Source organism: Numida meleagris, chromosome 8, assembly GCF_002078875.1.
Source record: "Numida meleagris isolate 19003 breed g44 Domestic line chromosome 8, NumMel1.0, whole genome shotgun sequence".
In the NCBI taxonomy this organism is placed as follows: Eukaryota; Metazoa; Chordata; class Aves; order Galliformes; family Numididae; genus Numida; species Numida meleagris.
Genome location: NC_034416.1, coordinates 11,378,211 through 11,395,398, shown reverse-complemented (window position 1 = coordinate 11,395,398; position 17,188 = coordinate 11,378,211). Strand labels below are relative to the sequence as shown.

Below are 17,188 nucleotides of genomic sequence, written 5' to 3'. Positions count from 1 at the left end.
AGTCAGCACTTATTTTACCATAGCTTGCTTGCTTCCAGTAGGAATTATATTGATTGGAAGATCTGTTGCACAAGGCTCTCATCTTGTCTGCCATGTTATTGTTGATAATTGGCATTGTGTTGCATCGACCCTTCATAACATGAGAAATTATTCCACAAGAAAATGATTATAATACTAGGTTCACCAAACTGTTTAGTTTGCCTCTTATATTAAGTTTATTTTACTCCATAATCTTGCTAAGTGCTTTGGTAGTTGTGTTTCTTTTTGTTTTTGATGAAGAGCTTAGGTTAGGGTTGGAACTTCCCAAGTCTCAGAACTGCGGGCAGTGTCTCACTGTGTTTTCATAATTGTGCCTAGCTCAGTGAGCCTTGACCTCATCTGAGAGCTCAGTGTGCTGCCAGAGTCCCATAGAAATGATGATTTTTTTCTTAAGCTTCTGGTCATCTTAGGGCTAGTTTTACCAACGTTTTTCTTGCTTGATCTTGATGTAAATACCCAGTTGCTTTGGTCACTTCACACAACTCATATTTGCACTGGTCAAACACCTTGGCTGTTCTTTTTCCAGCGTGTAGGGTTAAATATTTAAAGCTTGAATTCTAGGATGCAATTCTTAAGCAGGGTTTCTCTCACCCCAAGAGCAACAATGAAAAGAGACCGACTGAATCTGCTTATATCATTCCACATCCACTTTCACTGGGAGACATGTTCTTTCAAATATCTGGGTTGAGCTACCTTGTATGATACATCAGTGTGCTGCCACAAATTCACTGTTAATGTGAAGACCCATTCTTTCCTTGTTACTTTAGTGATGTAACAGGCTATGGGTGCCCCATCCATATCTATGCAGTTTATGCCATATAAAAAGACATAATGGTGAAACCACACCTAGCTGAGAGTCATGGCTTTATTCCCAAGCTTTGTAAAAGGTCACGCAATTCACCTTTAAGGATTGGGAAGGACTGAAGTTTGCTCCAGCTCCTCTGTCTGAAGCTGGGCCTGCTTCCAGGTTTTTGCAGTCAGCTGACTTTAAGCTTGTAAATTGCTGCTAGAAGAGCGGCCTTGTGAAAATGGGCAGTTCAGTTGCACCTGCTACATGCAGTAGAAGTAGCTGATGGTTCCAAACTGGTAAGTACAAAAAGCCTTGAGGGCAGAGCATTCTAATTCAGATGCAGAGCTGCCACAGAAGAGCTGAGTGTGCTGCTGTTCGGACTCATGGTGCAGCATAGAACTTTAGGTCTTCATTGCGAGGTAGGGATAACCGTGATCACCCAGAAATGATAGGAGAACAGGATTGTACTGAAGGGAAAGGAGCGTGTACTGACTACTCAAAAATAAGCAGGCAAACACAGTTTGCCTCTAGATGGCGTTTCCTAGCTAGGTCTGTCTTGCTGCTTCTGACTGTCTCAAAAGCGCTGTCTCTCAGTCCTTGGGTGAAGCTCCTGTGCAGTTGCTCAGCTCCCTGTGCATTGTGAAGGTAAATCCAGAAGGTTCTTTAGAAACAAGAGGCACTGGAAGTTCAGGTCTGCTGGACAATAAGCAGCAGATAGTATTTTCCCTTCATGTGTCTGGTTAATACAGCAAGAGTAAGCTAGATTTTTGCTTGTATGGGGGTAAGCAGTTTCCCAGAGCTGGGCACGGAAAGAAGTGTTGCATCATGCTGAAGTTGGGTTGACTTGGTATTCCCTATGTAATTAGGTCAGTTCCCAGCATTTCTTCTGAGAGGCTCACTAGCTTCTGTTCTGCAAAACAGAAGTAAACACACATTGTTGCTGTGGTGGAACTTGACATTGCGATGCCTATAGCCCTGGCCACAATAGAGGAGGAACCTTGCATTATCCATAGCCTCTTTCTATCCCTGATCAAGCCTCCTCCTTTCAACTCTGCTTCTTAACCCAGTAAGCACCCATGCAAGTCCTGTCTTCCATTTTCTATGCGAACAAATGAGATCTTTACAGATCTGTATTCTCCTGCCTTTAATTTTTTGCATGATTTCTCTTTGCAGCTAGTATCTTGCGTGTGTCTTGTGTAAGCATGCAAGCAAGCAGGAATGAACAAAGCAAAAATTGCTGTTGACAAAATTTCATTCCAAACATCTAGGGTCACATCTGCCCCTCTTGTTAGTAACGTTCAACAGGAGCTGCTGGAAACTTCAAAGACTTTCCGAGGGCACTCTTGTCAGACTTGTAATCTCTTTCACTTTGCTTTCCTGGCTTTTGCTGCGGCTCCTAATCTTGCTGACCTGAGATGGTTTTTTGTTTGACAAGCAACAGAAGAGATAAATGAGATCTTCAATTTCTTTCCCTAGAGAAATAGAAGAGGGAGAAGAAGACAAGTGCTTCTCTAAATGGAGCTGAAGTAAATAAAAACCCCACTTCCCTTATAGAGAGACTGTGGAAGGAATGCATGTGCTGGAGGAGCGTTTCAGGCTAAGAAATGCTTTTCAGTCTTGGCCTTGGAGTGCAGAGGAGGTCTTGTCCAGAGACACCCCTTGGTGCCAGAAAGGAAAAATAATGGCTGAGTTGTAATTACTCAGAAAAAGTAAGAGGAACAATTGGTGAAAAAGGACAGAAACCATCTTGTATGTCCAGAGAGCACTGAGACAAATTTGTGTCAAGCCTGAGGTGGATATGTAGGAGGTTTTAGTCAGAGGATAATGTTTACATCATGCAGGCATACGGTAACAAGTATGAAAGCTCTCTACTTTCAGTGTCTTATGCATACAGGGACCTACCTACCATCTATCACAGTGCTCAAATTAACCCTTTTGTGGAATTGTGGAAGTGGCACCTTTTGACTCTATAAATCCCTGCATACATTATTCAGATCTTTTGGTGGTAGTTATCTCAGAGCATCAGTATGAGTTTCCACAGCTTTTAGCCCTACAAAGCCAAACATGACGTAGATGGGCTGTACTCTGCTCCTGGAGAGAATTGTTTACCAAGTTTTGTTAACACTTGTGCAAACCCTTTGAAAGTGCCAGGTCCACAGGTGTATGTGATGGTGCAACTTGGCCCTTATTATGGGAGAAGGAAAGCTACTTGTTTGCCTTAGAGCCTGGGGGAGGCTTGCTGAGCTGGCGATGAGAAATAAATAGGCATCTCCCTGCTTGCAACAGAGCATGTTTGAGGGTGTTTCTGCTAGCAGATTGCATGTATTGTTTCACTGTCTTAGCAGTACCATCAGGCTGGCTCTTAGCCACAGCTTCTCTTTTGCCCAGTGTTTACTGGCAAGACAATATTATCTTAGTTCTGAGAGCTCCTTGCCTCCTGTGTAGATATGTTTTCATGACCATGGGTGGTTTCCTGGTAAGATTATTTTATTCTGGCCCTAAATAGTCAAGTATATATGATTCTGTTCTGCTACCTGCTATTAGGAAGGTGAGGTCTGGCATTTCAGAAGCGCTTAGTAATGACGCCTCATGAAAAACCAGTTTGTTTCCCTTGCAACAAATGGGTGTAGCGATTTTACACCCTTCTACTCATCGCAGCTCTTTTCAGTCTCTACTGAGGCTTTGCTTTTCTGTAACCTTGGCAAAGACCCAAAATATTGATGTGTTGGGTGCCTTTCTTGTGTGTTCAGTGCAAGGTGTTTGCACGGGGAAATTGTTACCCAAAAGACAGGAGATATTTATGTGGAGTTCAGTGCTTCAGAGTGGTGGTAACTCATTTTTCATGACGAGACTCAAATTCTAAATAGACTGTAACTGCTCAAATACAAGCTGGAATGGTCAGACTGTGTGCTTCTAGGCAGAAGTCCACTGCTGTCAGCAGAATGACAAGAATTGCTCTGCAATGCACAGCCCCCTTCCTCTAAGGCTAACTGCCTGGATTTCAAAAGTTGAGCAGGTCCCTGCCTTGTAGACATTGCTGTTTCTAAAGGTATGTGAGCTGCACCTCTGCAAAGGAACGTACTGCAGAGTTACACCTACTAGTTTTAGACTGGCTGTCTCTGGAAGTGGTAGGAGTGTTCCCTGGGCAGCAGGGAGCTTAGAACAGGCTGTCTGACCCTACCTAAAAGAGAACACAGTATATACATATCAGAGGCAGCCCAACCTGCCAGCCTGAGCTTCCTCATCACTGGTTGTTGCTCTGGTATCCTCTTTGGCACGGCTTCTGGTTTTCTTAGAGAAACAGAGAGCTCATCTGCTGGAGTTTCAGAGCACTGGCAGTATTTACTGCCATTGTTCCTCTAAAAACAAACACAACTCATCTGCAAACTCAAAGCTTGAAGTGTCTAGTTGAAGCTCAGTCCTCAGTTTTTCTATTTCCTGGATGAATGTGTCCTTTGTGCTTGCTATGTTCTATTCTTGAAATGTTGTCCTATACTGTGGTCAAGTCACTTCTGTTTTTTGGTTGTTGTGGTTTTTTTCCTTTTTACCTACGCTGAGTTCTTTAAATCTCTTGCTGTTAGGCATTCTCTCCAGTTTATGAAAGGTTTCTGTGTCTGCAGCTTCCTTGTGTGATGTAATTCTTATGCCTTGTTGATCCCAAATGGTCTGCTTTGCAGTGTATTAAGGAATATAAAGAAGTCAAATAATCAATGGTGAAATAAACATTAAGCAGTCTTAACTGAAACATCTTTGGGAGGTGCTTGTGCTTTTCTTGTAAGGGAGTTGCAGGGAGAATCCATTTCCTCATAAAATCAGATACTCCAGGCTGAAATTTACCTGCAGCCATTACAGAAAAACCATGTTGCCTAACTGGAGATAGGAGGAAAAAAACAAAGTTCTTCTAACCTGTTGCTTCCTCCCTTGTCTACTGGAGGAATATGTGTGCCTCTCAAAGGTTTTTGAAACAGCAGCACAAGTCTTTCCTGCGTGGGGCTGGGCTGTCTCCAGCACAGCTGGATGGCAGCTTGACCACACCTTTAGCCCATGGCCTGAGAAGGGAGTCCAAATCTGCAGCAGGTTGGGGTGTTTCCAAGCTAGACCCTATGGATTTTAACCTTGTACAGAGGAAAAAGGCCCTTCTTGGATTCTGCTCCTGCACTGATGAAGATAAGGGCTTCTGTTGACCATAGCACACTCAGGGTTTGCTCTGGAGGTATGCAGGTTAACGCTGCTATTTCCAGATGAGGCTGGCCCTGTTGGCGAGACTGAGCTTGGTGCCTTTGTCCTGAAGTTTCATGAATGTGTCAATATTTAACCTACAACTGCCAGCTTGGAGAAGCTACTACTACTTTCAGGGTTAAGAGTTATATTTTTCTTGGTGTCTCAATGTCAGGCTTGTAGTTGTTGCTGTATATGTTAGTGAATGAAAGGGCCAAAAAAGGCCTGATTTCACTCCACCTACACACAGGCATGTGCATACACACTGCATGTTTATATTAGAAACCACACATAAGAATCCCTTCATTTTGGAGTCTTTGTGCTAAAGCTTATTCTAAAAGCTAGAAAAAAAGAGGTTGCTGATCTGCTTGTCTAAGTTAAATGCCTGAAGGTAGACAAATTGACTTTCCTTACAGATTTACTGTGTGATCTTTCAGCTTTTGGTCTGGAGTAACCTGCTAGTGCTGCATCTGAGTGGCCCTATGATGTGCTACATATCCAGTGTCACACAGGCCTGCCCCTGGCTGTCAAAAAAAAAACCTTCTGCCTCTGGCCACTGCTGTAATTTTGAAATGCCATGTCATTAAAAACTGAATATGCTCCTGTAATTATGAAGAAGAAAAACACCCATCAGGGATTCTGTGCCTGCTGGTGTGAGTGACAGTCAACTGTACTTTGGAAAGAGGTTTTTCTAAGCTTTATTGGGATAAAACCACAAAGATTTGTTTGAGAGTGATTGTCCCTAACTGTTCAAGCTGCTCCCACCATAGATGTGCTTGCTGAGCTTTGTTTGCAGTATGGGATTAGTGTGAACTGGGGTGACACCACAGCCCTGGAAATCTCCAGTCTGAAGTAATCTGTCTGCATGGCTGGTCATGGTTCTTTTGATCTGAGCAAAGAGTATGAAAACCTTTTTGTAAAGGAAAAAGATGATCCTACCCTTCTCTCCTTACTGGGAAATAAAAGACAAAGCTGCAGTTTATGTTAATATATCTGTATACTAACATGTATATACATGTATACTACATTTGCAGTGGTGTCTGTTGTCTCTCGCCCTCTGGCATTGTCCTAGTCTAGGTAAGAAGTAGGAAGTCCATCTCCAGGGTATCCTAGTCCTCAAAGACAACAGCTCATGAGATCTTCCCCTTTTCTGACTTTAAAGACGTACTATCTCTTTCTTTCTCTGGGCTGTTAAATAGGAAGCCTGCTCCCTGAGAGCTGTCACATCCGTGCTGTGCCTCGAGCATCCACTTCTCTGCTCCTCTAGTAACACCCATGGCTAGAATTTTCCTTGCTTGCCTCTTTCTACAGGAAGTGGTGTTTGACAGCCATGTGCTAAATGGTTTCAAGGCTGCTGCGTGTGTTGGGGTCGATTGATGTTCCCCATGCAGAACTCATATCTTTGAAATGCACAAAACTTGATTCTCCTTGCAATTGCATTACTGCAACTGAAAGCAACTGCACCAAAACTCATGGAGTGAACTGAAACTGCTGGATGGGTTGCAGGTTTAAATGCAACAGTAAGCCAGGACCTTCTGTGCAAGCACTGGTTGAAGAGCAGGTATTGCCAGAGTTGAGTTCCTACTACACTGATGGGGAGCTGCAGTCCATGGGCTCCCCAGTTGCTGTGGTTGACTGGGACTTGACTGCTCCTTCTCAGCATGACTGTGAGGCCTGGGCAAATCCTGTTATCACTGTTGCTATTTTTCTCTATGTAAGTCTCAAAAAATGATGGAGGTTCTCAGGATTTTGTATTCAAAACACTTTAAGAGATGTGGATATTTCACTACTGGGGGCACCGCAGACATCAGGGAAGGAGAAGCCATGTGTTACTTTCTCTCCCTAGGGCTGCAGTTCATGAGTGAATCACAGCTTCCTCCTACTGAAATGGGAAATAAATGGAAGGGGAAGTAGATACAGCAGAATAAAGACCCTTTTATTCCAGCACAGATTGTCCATGAGTGGCAGTTTTAGCTTTATCATAGTCCTTCCTTGGCTTTCACAAACAAGCCTTAAATCTCTCCTTGCTTTACTCTTAAGGAGCTGCCTATGGCCAGTATGTTGTGTAGCAGTGAGCGGGCAAATGCTGTCCTTTATTGAGCATTGCTCTGTAGCAGCCTTACATCTCACAGTTCTGTAAGCCATCAGCTGAAATGTCATAGCTAGTGTTTGCACCAGAAAGCTATGGCTAAATTAAGTGAAATAAAATGTCTTCCTTTGTTCCTTCTATCAGGAGCATTGCCACAGGATCAGCCCAGCATGGAGAGCCCGGTGTGGGACTGAGGTGCTAGCAAGTGCTAGTGTGTATTCCTGAAAGAGGAAGGCTGTGTGAGGTCAGTACTGAATCACTGGGACTTCTAGGTGACATCAGGAGGTGAAACATGGGAGAATGAAGCTTCAGAAGCATTCAGAAAGTTGACAATGACAGGCTAGAGTGGGGGCAGTTCATGTTGGGTGGAAAGAAGTGCCTCTCTTGGCATTTCTGCGTATCTCACTCCACCACATGCTGTGCAACAAGTCTTTTACCAGCAGCTTGAGCATCCAAGTTGTGATAAGAATTGCCAACTCAGAAATACATTCTCTGCTGTTCTACCTTTTCACCACACCCCTGAGTTTAAGACCTGTCTTTATATCGCAGAAGCTTTGTATGTATGCTTGGACCAGTATTTTTAGGCTAGAAACAAAATATTACTTATCACTACACCTGTAATCTCTTGGTTAATTAAAAAAACAATTCTTTGCTGCCTTTCTTTCTTCTGAGGAAGAGAGCAATGTTGATAGACATCATTGCAACTGACATTTTCGCCTGCATTTGTGCCAGTTCAACAAAGTGTTTGTCTGCAGCTAGTAAAACTTGGATGTATTGTTTTAGAATTTTCTTTTCAAATTTTTTTGTTTACTGTCAAGGTGCACATAATAGATGCTTTTTTTTTTTTTTTTGAACATTCATTGCAGAACATTGTGTTCATGTTAGAAAAAAGATGGTAGTCCTTAGACCCTGGGGTGTACCTTCTGCTCGTTTGGCAGGGGACCTAGTGCACCTAACAGCCTGGCCAGCCTTTTAGTCACTATTATTTCAGGAAATAACCTGAACGAGCCTTCAGCAAAGGATGGGATGACTCAGGGGTTACTGAAAATAAAGCTGCACTGTCAGCTAGAGGCCTGAATTAGAGGATGCCTTATGGAGGTAGTGACTGGGCTGTATTTTAAACAGACTGTTTCCTGCATTGGACACCACTCTGTGCACGCTCAGGGTGTGGCTCTGCGAACATCGCCTTCTCTCCTGTGCCTATCTTAGCTGGGATCAGCAGCAGCCTTTGGGGAAGAAAGCTCTGCTGAGCCTGCGCAAGTAGATCAGGGAGAAAGATCTGCAATTGGAATAACAATGTTGGCATCAGGGTTTTTCAGATGTTGTATCTGCCATGTTGGTGGGAGCCAGGGATGTATTATTAGCTCTGTTATAGCACATCCCAGCTGAGCACACTGGTGGTTTGTCCTGCAGCAGATCTGTCGCAGAGCTGCAAAGAGAAGGCAGGAGATCTTCCCTGTGGCCCATCTACTAGAGGGTTCTTGCTACTTCTGATCAGTTTGCAAGCACTGGTGAGTGTAGAGATGGGGAGAGGTTCTGACAGGTGCATGGTTGGGGCTTTCCCACCTTCTGTTCATCCTGTGGTAGTCCTGGGCAGAAGCCCTGACTTCTCAGAAGGGCTTTAAACTCACGTCTCTAACCATAAGCCTTCAGGAACTCGCAAAAAGTCTGTCCAAGGGTGCTAAGTCCAAGAGACTGGTGGAGCTGGGCCTCAGGGAACTTGTGGCAACTACAGCAATTAATTAGAAGTGAAAATAAATTGAGGAAGATGATAGTACCCAATGACTTCCTCTGCCCTGAATGGTGATAAACACACCTATGTCCCTCATTTAATTAGCTAAAATGAGTGGATCACTGCTAAGTGCTAATTACAGTGCCAGCCCCTAATGCTGGGGTACCACCACTGTAAGCAGCTTTCCCAAACGCAGGGGCTTGCCAGTATGTGGGCAGCAAAGGGATACCCACTCCCCATTCCTGTGGGCTGAGCCTGTCCCTGGAAATCTTCGGCGATGCTTTGCCTGGGGAGAAATTTATTGGACTGAATTTCTTCAGGAGGGGCTGCTCTCTGCTGTCCTGTTGCTGCACAGGGCTAGGGAAGGTGACATTTGCTGGAGAATGCAAAGAATGTAGAGGAGAGCTGGCGGGAGGGGAGACCACGCAGTCTGAATAGAGAAACCTGTTTGATTCCCCTGAAGGGCAAAACACACCCAAGTCTCCTCCTCAAAACAAGGCTTGGCTTCCAGGAGCCAACCCTCTCGGCCCGCCCGGCAGGTAAGCACTCTACCTCGCCCACAGTTGCCTCTCTGCCAGGGAGGATCGGAGGCACCCGCTGAGAACCCTTGGGGGGCAAAGGCGCTTGGAGACTGATTGCAGACTGCTCCACATCTGTCTTTTGAGGGAAAGCTGCAGCTGAGGAGCCTCCACAGGTAGGGATGGGCAGGGAGACTGGTCCACTGAGCTCTGCAGAGTAGCTGGGGTGCTCCTGCAATCTGTGCTTCACCTGCTTGCTCTGTACGAAGAGGAGGGGGACTGTCCTCTCCTAACCTACCGATACAGGGATCCGGCAGGAATGAGGGAAGCTTCAAGTGAAGCCTCCTCTCAGAGAAGTAGAGGAAGCTAGTGTGTTGGACCCAAGCATGGATGTAAAATGATACTTAAATACTAAAAGGGTCGTGTTAGTATAGATACAAAAATAAGGCAGAACAGAGGGGGTTTGGATAGGAGGTTTTGCTGCTTGCGTTCGTCAGGTCACTGAGTTCCCTCCCTGCCCATCTATTTTTCTAAAATCTGTCCCCCTCTTAATTTGCAAGGTATAGTAGGGGCATGGCAGAGGGGACAAGTCTGTGGACAGGCAGGAGGGATCAGTTCTGTAGGACAGGTGTAAAACTTGAGCCTGTGACTCTTGACAGTTTCTCGAGAGGCTTGGGGTCGGCTGCCCTGTTTGCATCACACCTAACCCCCTTCCCCAGGACCTGTGTGTCAGAGAGAGATGCAGGTGGAGATCTTTCTCTCTCTGCTCTTCTGCCTTTTTTTGTTTCTTTCTGAATTAGTTTGAAATCAGCACCCTGGAAGGAAAGGATGGGAGTGGTGAAACTGGCAAGGGGGAGGTGAACACCTCCCTCAGTCCTTGATTCTTCCTACCTGGAAGCCTGGTGAATGTCTTCCCCATTTCTCCATCTCCACCCCTCTGCTCAGCCCATGCTGCTCCAGGACAAACCCAGCCAGGAGAATGAGCTGGCTGCAGCTGGACAGGTTGCTCAGAGCAGTGATGTCCTCCTGCATCAGACTGATCAGGAGCTTATACTTAGGCTGATTTGTTCTATTCATACAGCCAAAGACAAAATACTATACTTTATTAAATCCCATCATTATTTAATTGGAAGTTCTGATCATTAAAAAACAATGAGTTTTAATTTTCTTTTCTAAAACATGTTTTTTTCCTGGTGAAACTTTGTAGCATCTCTGAGATGTCATGAAGCTTCAAATAGGATGTTTTTGTCCTGCTTTGCTTGTGGGACTGTGATGCAAATGCCAAGCTCTGCGTTTGAAAACAAGAAACTTTTCCTTCCTTTTTGCTTTTATCTTTAGACATCAAGGCATAATGTCAATGACATGTCGGTGCAGTAACCATCCTTTACATCCTTCTTCCTTTTCAAATACAGAAATTAGTTAAGCAATTAAGAATTAATACCTTGTAATTAGAGTAATGAAACTTCATACCAAGTATAGTGAAAAATTATTCAGTAATTTGGGGCAACAACAGAAGGGAGCTGCTGTGATGGGGTGGCCATGCTGTGCTCCTAGCACACAAGGCCCCAGAATGATTTCTCAAGATGGGCAGGGTTGTTGCTGCTCCAGTTAAGTTTACACCATGTTTTCCCAACTTCAGTAGCTCATATCTTTGCCAACTTCATCTGGTCAGACTGAAATTTTTCCATGTGGGGTATGTGGTTGCAAGTGAATTAAAATAAATGATAATTATACATTTGTAGCTTTACAGCAGTTGTCTCAGACACAGCTGAAACACGTCTGTCCTTCATGTTGGAGTTCTGTGCAGGCTTCCCCATGGCAGTTGCTGGTCTTTGTCTCTCCTTTCCCTATGCCTGGGGGAGAAAGGATGTTTGCTGTCTCCAAGTACAGGTGACCAGAATCTGAAGGAATTGCGGTGTTGGTCTGAGGCTCTTCACAGAAATCCTGCACAGCCAGTGGCCTCAGCTCCTGTGATTCATATTCAGGGTCATGTCAGCCACTCTGAGAAAGGTGGGGACGCAGTTAATGACCGTGTTGCGGTTTAAATTGTTTGACTGGCATCACTGAAGAGTTGCGACAGAGGCATAAAATGTCACCTGCAGCGGAGTAACCATCCTGAAGCACCTCTTTTGTGAAGAACAGCTGAGAGAGCTGGGGTTAAACAGCCTGGAGAAGAGAAGGCTCTGGGGGAACCTTATTGTGGCCTTTTAAATATCACCTGCTGTTTAGCATTATGAACCTTTGTGCTCCTAGGTGGTTTTGCATGATTTTTGTCTCCGTTTGAAAGCCTTCAGCCACCCTGCTGCTTCTAATACAGGGCCACTGTCATGGCGTGACAGATATGCCCTTGAGCCCAAGACCTGGAGCGTGCTTCAGGCTGGTGGCCTGGTCCTTCAGAAAACTGGCAGCCACCATCACAAGCACTCAGGTACCTGTGTGGATAAGGGGGGATGGGGTCCTAAACTGTAGATTGCGAGTTTACAGCATGAAGCCTGAAGCGTCACTCATTTCCCCCAAGGGCAGACAGAAGGATGGAAGCTGTCCATCCTTCCCAGACATGGAAAGTCATTCAAGCAAGAGTTCAAAGGTGAAATAAATTTAGTTTTAGCAATGCTGGCTCAAAAAATATCACAGCTACTGGGTACAGATTGCTAACCCAGAGTAAACTTTCTTTGCTGGATCTACTTGCTGAAAGGATTTTAAAGGGTTAACTTTACCCTGGCAGGTTTTATGCTAGATCAGGCACGGTCTGTCCACACTGCCCTAGCTTCATAGCAGATCGGGTAACAGCTGACATAAAAGCATAACACTGGCACAAGCTTTGCATTGTGTGCTCTGGCTAATGCAAGAGAAATGCAAGTATGTACCCACACCTAATCCAGATCACTGGAGGACAGTCTGACAGTGCACAGACCTGGATTAGCAATCTTGAAAACTGGATACTGCCTTTCTGGGGCAGGGAGCCTCATGGCTGAGTGTAGGCTATGTGGAGAAGGTTTTTCTCACTGTCTTTCCTTTCTGTAGGTTTGGAAGAGTTCATCTTGGTCGGCTGAGTGTTGATCTGAGGTGCCTTATTTCATCAGATGGGTTGGAGAGTAGGCACTGTGACTGTGATTTGGATCTAGATAACAAAATCCTCAGGAAAGTTTAGGAGGTTTAAATGAAGTTCCAGTTCAAGCCTTTTGCAAGCTTTAAATACCTTTTAGTTTGAGGACAGTGATAGTCAGAAGGTCGGAATGTGCATCAATTATCATTAAACCATGAGACTTTTCCTCATAACTGCCCTCACTCTAGTTTGCAGGTGAGTCTGCCATGAGCATACAAGTTTCTCTCTGGTGAAATGAGTTTTGTTCTTTTCTACCTTGGCACGGGAGGATGCGAGAGATTGCTTTGAAGGAAACAGGACAGCATGGACAGTGTCTGTAGGCAGTGCAGCCTGGAGCTGCTGGATGCAGGTCCCAGTAGGCAGAGAAGGATTGCTTTGCAGTTGGACTTGCAGGCGATGCTTTGGGCTGAAAGAGAATAACACCAGCTTAAACAGTTTGTTGTCTATTAATGGCTTTTATGTTGATACTCCAAGAGTTTGCCTCCCTGTTGCATGGACTTGAGAAACACCACAGGATTCAGCTACAGGGTCCCTGCCCAGAAGGTACAACAGGCCTTTTCAGCTTGCAGCATCTTTTGCTCAGCTTTTGTGGGGACCAGCACAGCAAAGTGACATCGGTCTCAGGGCAGGATGTCCCTTCAGGGAACCAGGGTGCTGTAACATGAACTCAGTGGCCTGGGCTGTGCGGACAGGTCGGGAGTCTGAAGGCACCTTGTGGTGCTTTCCAGGAAAGCTGTATTTACAGGATCAAAGGAACTCTGCTTCCTTTCCCAGGGCGTTCATTTAGTCCTCAGAACTGGATCCAACATTGGATCCAACTCATCACCAAGACAGAGGGCAAGGTGGCTATTAGGTGCAAGGGGGCTATTAATGCAAGTGTCCTACAAACTCCTGACAAAAGCAGGCTGAATATTTGTTATTAACATTTTAAAGTTGAAGTGGAGCCATCAGAAAGGGGGATGGCTGGTAAATTTTTCTTCTGTGTGTTTACAGGTAATAGGAGCAGCAGTCGGCTGTTAAAGAATTGCAAGTGTTTCATCTCCTGGGGTATAATTACGTCTTTTTAAGTGGCTTACGCAGAAAGTAGAATCATTCCCAATTAAGCGATGGGCTGCTGATTTCTGGCACTTGAAGAATTTATTAGCAAAGAGTGCTATTCTGGCTGTACATCAGTTCCTTTGCAGAGGCCTGCATAAGCAGGTGATTATCTATCACTGCCTCCTTCCTGCTGCTGCTGCTGGGGGCCAGCTGCAGCCTCTGTGGCTCTGGGGACAGCAGTAGACATAAGGAAGGACAAGAGCACAGGCTGTGATCTATGGAGGTCACTCCTTGCTAGGGGTGAGATTGAAGTTTGTGATGTGATGTGGGAGCAATTTATTGGTTCCTCTGTTGGTACCACTGATGGTGCTTGCTGTCATTATGCGTCACCCAGCTCTGGCAGTGAAACTGAGCTCTGGAGCTTGTTTCACCTGCTAGGCCAAGGATTTTCATCAGGAGCTGCCCTCTGAAACTGCTGAGAGGAAGAGATCGCATCCCACTAACATCAGCGGGGCATCCCTTCCAACTGCCTTAGAACTCAGAACACCTTGAAATACCCAAGGCAGGGACCACTCCAGCACCTGGGTGCATGCAGAGAGTGAGCTGAGCTGGCTACCTGCCCGCAGACAGGCACACCCTGATGATTAAAATCTAAACAAGGTTTCAGGTCCCCTTTCTTTATTAAGTAGCTTGTAATTACTTTCATTCACGTGATGAGGAGCTGCAGAGGGAGTCTTCGTTCCCTTCCTGCCTGCAATGACTGAATGGTGTCTGTCCATTCAGCTCCATAGCGAAGCTACTTTTTATAGCCTGAGATTTCTGTATCTTGGTCATGATTTTCAAGACTGTGGTTGCCCAGAGTCTTGGTGATACTCTGTGCTTTTGAGCATTAGGATCTTTGTAAAAGCAGTTAGTGTGGATTTAGCTAGCAGTTCCATTTGAATCATGTAGTCTCAGGACATGGTGTACTAATAGGAGTTTGGTAGAATATTTATTTCTTGTGCTGAAGTGTTCATGTTGGATGCTTTGTCAGCCAGAATTTAAGCATCTTAACACCTGTTTTTATGGGTCACCTGTTGTCTGGGACATCCCAGTTGCAATCACCCAGCACATAGGCTGTGGGACTTCAGTTGACCACATTCTGCTAGAAGCTTGAGGCAAAGATGTACTGTAAATCACAGATTTCATTTATTGGGAATGGTCTCTAGCCTATAGCTGTCATGTATTTGTGTTGCCCAGGGATGTCCAGACAGTTTCCATTATCCTCTACCCTGTTCATAGGGGAGAGTTGGAGAGAAAACAAGAGGAGAGGAGGCCTAGAGATCAAACTGGCTTGTGAAGTACTCTGCTACCCCTGGAATCAGCCCTGTGCAGTTGATGGAGAGGGAAACCCAGCTCATCAGCGAGGTTCTCCAGTTCTCCCAGTGATATCAGCCAGATAGATCAACCTTGCCTTCTTCAGTGTGCTCAGCATGCAGCTCCACCTGTGCTGCATACCAGCGACCTGCTATCACACAGAGGGGAGAGGCAATTTGGATTTAATTGCCTGGAAGGTGGTCAGGTTCTGACTTGTGAAGGGCCTGTGAGAACCTGAGGAGAACAGATTCGTTAAAAATTGGCTCCATCCAGGAATTGGTGTGCCACCTGTCCCCCATGTAGGACCATGGCATTAGTTTTCTCTGTTGCTGTGCTCTATGCTAGAAACATACCTCTTCATCCCATAAAGATGCCAGCCTGTTTGAATCTTGGACGTGTGTAAGAGGGAAGGACAGGTCCGGGAAACAAGGAGATACCAGATGGAAGCAGTGGCATCACAGCTAAGCAGCATGTTGCAGATGAACACAGAGTGGAGAACCCTGCAGCGAGCCAAGTAGGCAAGGTGGAAGGTTTTGAAGAGCAGAGTTAAATGGTCCGTGCTTGCCTCTTTGCTCCCCTGGCATCCAGTGCCCTAGGTGTGAGGCTTGGGAAGGCAGATTGGAAGATCCAGTTTTCCACACTGTCCCAGCCCTGCTCTTGGTGGATTTCACCACAGGGAATAACGAGGGCAGAAGCAAGCCAGAGTATTTCTGCAAACCCCTGCCCTGGTGTGCTGCTTCCAGCCAGTGTGTGGGAGGGGAATAAAACTCCTATGACAAGGATGAAGCTTCATCTCTTGCTTAAGAGCAGAAGGCGGCAGGGAGGTGCATCACTTGGAGGATTAGAGCAGAGGCCAGCTGCATTGAATTAGGCATGTCCTTAGGTTCACATGGAAAGAGAAACCCTGAATTCAAAGCTTAGGTTGTGGGTAGAGCGCTTAAGGAATTTTAACAGGAGAAAGTTGCTTCTCATGGGCTATCAGGTTGTTTTTCTGTCTGAGATCAGGATAAAGGAGATGTTTGGAGTACTTTCAGGAGGCTGTAGCTGGCAGCTGCTTTGCCTAGAGATCTTGGTCTGGCAGTGATAAACCTGATACAGCTCTGTAGTTAGACTTGCACTGTTTCTGTTTATTTCCCCCCTCAAAATTAGCAACGCTGAACCCTTTCAAATATGCATGCAAACTTTGGTGAGTTTTTGTTCTTAAGGAAAAAAAGTTAAAATCTAAAACAAAAGGCAATCTTGAGTCTTCTATAATGAAACTTTTGCACTTTGTTCTGAAATGTTGCAGCTTTTCCCTCCAAAAAGTAGAAATTACTTTTGTTTAAAATACATACAGCAATGTGGCACGGAACTAAACTCTCTGGCTGATTTGTCGTGATCTAGTCTGAATTTTTCTGCTTGCTGAAAGCTGTGTTCTCATATCCAACCAGGTCAACCTTTTTCTGTGTTGGAAATGACCAGAGAATAAAAAACCTCCTTCTTTAGAACATTTCTAGTGATGCCTGAGAAGTGAGTAAACCCATAACCTGCTAATTTCCCGTTCCTCTAACATTGCACTGTTGCATTTAAAAAAAAACAGCTAACAGAGAGGGGAAGGAGATGAATCCCCCCCTCCCTTCATGCCAGCAGCAGGGCATGATTCAAGTCCCCTAAAAGACAGCTTTGTGCAGGACATGGATCCGCTCCAGGAACAGATTTCGGGGTAGGCGTTTCCTTCCCTGGCAGAGCCACTGACTCTGCTTGCTGACGCTGGCCACGTCAGCATCTCTCAACAAAGAGGCAGGTGTTTTCTCCAGGCTGTGTGCAGTGCTGAGCACCGTGCTAGGCCTCTTCTTTTATCCTCTTTATTAAATAGACTCAGATGACACCTGGGGACTTGATTTTTCCTCATGCTAAGGCAGCCAGTAGTTAACTCCTCCTATAACAACCATTCACTCACTGAATGGCTCAGGGCTTTTCCATTCTTTAGAGAATGGACTTGTGATTATTTTTCATCTCTTTCTACTCTGCAGATTGCAATTGCTATGGATACACTGTCATCACCCGAGGACTAGCATTCTGGCTGTCGCCTTGTTTTCAGTAAAGTCTTGTTCTTGAGACCTGTTCACAGGACCCTGACATTTTTGGGAATCAGAATGTGAAAACTACTATAGGCATCTACCCCAGGAAACCAAATCACTTTGATTCAGTTACTGCCCATTAAGCCAGCTGGGCATTTTGAAGCTATTTCTTCAAAAAAAAAAATCTCTAACTGGTTTAATTGAGACCGTGAGGGGTCTTTTATGGTTTTATGCATTTGATC

The 17,188-nt window shown here is 45.2% G+C and overlaps 1 protein-coding gene across 10 annotated transcripts in view; it reads left to right on the top strand.

Annotated features, from left to right (window-relative positions):
* Nucleotides 40–17,188, top strand: part of ZNF185 (zinc finger protein 185 with LIM domain) — a 57,202-nt gene continuing 40,053 nt past the window's right edge. For 7 of the 10 annotated variants that reach the window (XM_021405693.1, XM_021405697.1, XM_021405698.1 and 4 more), the window contains exon 1: nucleotides 9,414–9,562. The gene's annotated coding sequence lies outside the window, so the exon portion shown is untranslated. The other 3 variants (XM_021405691.1, XM_021405690.1, XM_021405692.1) reach the window with 3 other exon arrangements.